The sequence below is a fragment of the Condylura cristata genome, unplaced genomic scaffold (genome assembly GCF_000260355.1).
Source record: "Condylura cristata isolate star-nosed mole 26May11 unplaced genomic scaffold, ConCri1.0 scaffold00022, whole genome shotgun sequence".
Lineage (NCBI taxonomy): Eukaryota > Metazoa > Chordata > Mammalia > Eulipotyphla > Talpidae > Condylura > Condylura cristata.
In genome coordinates, this window is record NW_004567123.1 from 19,881,983 (window position 1) to 19,885,613 (window position 3,631).

Below are 3,631 nucleotides of genomic sequence, written 5' to 3' on the forward strand. Positions count from 1 at the left end.
CAATAGAATGGGATATTGGGGGCGGGGGCTATGGGAGGTGGGAGGCGAAGCTCCCTGAGCCCTAGAGGATGAGAAGGTGCCAGTGTATAAAAGGCCTGGGAGAGGGCCCCCTGCTGGCTCAGGCGGTTAAGTCTCAGCTCTATGAAGCTAGCTGCAGCCACTGCAGCCTGAGTTCGATTCCTGGCCAGGGATTGACCCACATGGTGCAGCAGACCCGTCCTGTCTTGCCTGCTGCTCCCCCCAGCAGTGCATTTCAATCAATCTGCTTGTTCTGCTCCCCACTCTGTCTCTGGTGAGTCCTCTCGCACCACCACCACCCCCCACCCTGCACCTCTGGTCTATACCCCAGCTCTTGAAAATAAGTAAATAAATAAATAAAAATAAAAAGCATGTGAGACCGTTTGACCCTATAGTCAATATCATGGAAACGTGATATTAAAGCATCTGCCTGGGCTTGAAAAAATCAATCTTAATGTTTCCTCAACTCTATAAACACACATCCCCGCCACCCCCACCCCCCACTGCCTCAGTTCTGAGGGTCAGTGCCAGGACAGCGGAGCTGGAAGGGGCCTGGTGAGGGTCTCCTACAGCCTGCTCCCAACTGGAGAGACAGAGTCCAGAGATATTTTTTTCCTCTTAGAAAAATAAGTCGCTTGGGGTAAGAGGTTGGCGCGGAGGGTTGTGGGACAAACTGGACTTGTGCATTAACTAAGCTGCCCTCCTCTCTTAGAACGCTCATCCCTCCTGTACTCATGGAAGCCCTCGCCTCCTCCACCAGGAAGTCTCCCCTGAATGCCCAACTGCCTCCAACCTCACAGGTCACAGCTGGAATCTGACCATCCCTAAATCATCCCACTGCAAGATGAGTGCTTCCTGCTGCCGCACCCCCATCCCGCTCACAGTCCCCGCCACCTGGAGTCCCTGGCCCCTCTCTCTGCCTGGCAAATGCTCCTAGGTGACCCCCACCCCCTGTGACCCCAGCTCATTTCTAAGCACCTCCCTGCCCCTCCCAACCTCAGACAGAGCCCATGGACACCCCTCCGACTGCTGGACCTTACCTAAATCATACAACTCTGACAGTTTCAATGTCCAGTGGCTTCCTGTGCAGCAGGGAGCACTGGGTGGGGGTCAGGACAAAGACTCAAGCCCTGGCCTGTCCACTTGCTGTGTGGCCTCAGGCGAGTCCCTTCCTCTCTCTGGGCCTCAGTGGTCTATAAAATGACAGGGCTGGGTAAGATGCTCTCTGGCGAGAGTTCCCCAGTTGGGAGTTGTCCTTACCGTGCTGAGCCCAGGACGTCTGCTGGTGACTGACCCCTGCCTCCCGACCCTGGGACGAGGAAGCCCTTATATTCAGGAGCCTGATTAGCTGCTTGGATAATTAAGGGCTTAATAAGGTCCAGATAATTATCTAGAGGCCTGAAGAACAGGAGCCCCAGCGCTCACGTGACGCGTCAGCCTGTTCCAACGTAAATAGCAGAGGACAAGGGGGCTGGGAGCCGGGTGGCTGGACAAGGGCAGATGCCAGAGGGGGGTGCCATCCCCAAGAGGGCGTCAGTCCCCATGCTGCTCTCCCCTAAGCCCTGCGCTTCCCGAAAGGCTGGGCACAGAGTGGGTGTTCATCTGTTCCTTAACAAATGTTTATTGCATACCTACTGGGTGCCACGCCTGTGCAGGGTGCTGGGGGCGCCCAGTGAGCAAAGCAGTTGGGGTTCCTGTACTGAGGGGTCTCTCAGTGCCCAAAGGGAACTAAACTCACAAGTCACCAAGCACAAAGCCAGGCCATGCCTGGGAGATGAGGGCGATGGAAACCACTGAGTCGGGGGGGGGGGCAGAGCAGGGGGTTCAGGGAAACCAGAGCAGAGGGTGCTGGAACTGGCGTCAGAGTGTCAAGCCAACCCTGCCTGGCAGGGGCAGGGACCAGCAAGGAGGGGGGGCAGAAGTGCAAAGGCCTGGAGAGGTTGGGTGGGTGGTAGAGATGTGTGCCCCTTAGATGCTCGCAGGGGACATGGGGAACAATGGCCCCGTGGGGTATCCTCAGAGAAACCCTCCTGAAGACGCCGAGGTGATGAGTTCCAGGTGAAGGGGATCTCTCAAGGCCCAAGTCCAGAGGACAGCAAAGGTAGGGTGACTTCAGGGACACCCCTCCAGGAGCCCCACCGTGGGACTAAGCCCAGCCTCCAGGTGCACAACTCTGCTCTTCTCTCCAGGAGGCTCTCAGGGGTCTGGCCGGGGACCCCTTGAGGGTGATGAAGGGCCCCAGGAGGTCACTGAAGGATTGAGGTCTTCCACATCCACCCCACAGGGAGCCGCAGTTCTGGAAGATTAAGGAAGTGACTGTGCGTCAGGCACGAAGGGGATGGGATGCATCCGAGGTCAGCAGGGCTGCAGCCGGCCTGGGGCCAGCAAGAGCAGGAGCCCAGCCATCTCTGTCCTGACCTGGGGTCCTGTCTACAGATAGTGTTGTTTTACCCCTTGGGTGCGTCCCTGACAGACAGAGGCACAGCTGACCACCCTCCTGCTCCCCACCTCTTCCGCTCTGCAAATGCATCCCAGTGTACCACTGGCCACCGGCCCCTCCCCACTTCTCTCCAGGGCCACCCCGAGTACTGGCAGGGAGGCAGGCGGGGGTAGGTGAGGGGGATCAGGCGGGAAGAAGCCCACTTGCATGGCCTCAGGGATCTGGGTCCCGTTGCAGCAGCTGCCCCATAAGCTACGGAGCCTTGGATGGCTCTCGGCCTCTCTGTAATGGGCAGGCATGGTCTGACAACACTAGAATGAGGGTCCAGGTGCCATACATCCGTCCTGTGCAGCAATTTGCTCCAGCTTACAGATGAGAAACAGACTCAGAGAGGTCGGGCCCAGAGGAACCGCCCTCTGCCCGCGGACGCTCCACCTGCATAAGCCTTTCCGTGCCCGAACCCACAGGGACCAGAGACCTCAGCACACCTCCCCCTGGCCTGTCTATGCCGTCTCTTGTCGGTGCAAGAGCCCCACTGCAAGACCCCCGTGGCGGCGAGGCTACCAGGGGGCCACACTAAGAAGTCACCACAGGTGTGAGTCCCTTCTGTCCCTGCCGGTCCCCACCTGTCCTGTCCCAGCGCTGCACCCGCCCCTGCCCCCAGGCATCTTGTCTCTGGCGTCCTGTGGCCAGGTCTTAGTTGCCTGCTACTTGCCAGGAAACTGACCAGCCTGTCCCCTGCCACCCAGTAGCCTGAACGACACTTCTCCAGGGAGTTTCCTACCTCCCAGTGTTCCTGCCTTGGGTGTCAGCTTCAGCCCTAGAGTTCACATCGTTTCCTTAGATCTCATAGCTGCCCTTTACTATAGCTAGTAGTGCTCATAGTAAGCGTCCCCTCTTCAATCTGCCACGTGGCTCTCACGCCTGCCTGAGCCCACGGGCAGTGCTCACCTGCCCCTCTCAGCGGTCAGCGCTCGGCGGGTTCCTTGTTAATGGCTGAATGATGTCCTTGGAGATTGGGGCAGCTCTGGTTGGTAAAGCATGACTGCCTTCTGGGCAAGAACTCAGACAATTTGTCCCCCTATTTTTATTTATTTTTAATTTTTTTATTTTTTAAAGATTTATTTATTTGTGCATACAGAACTGGGGTACAGGCCAGAGGCTCAGGGGCGG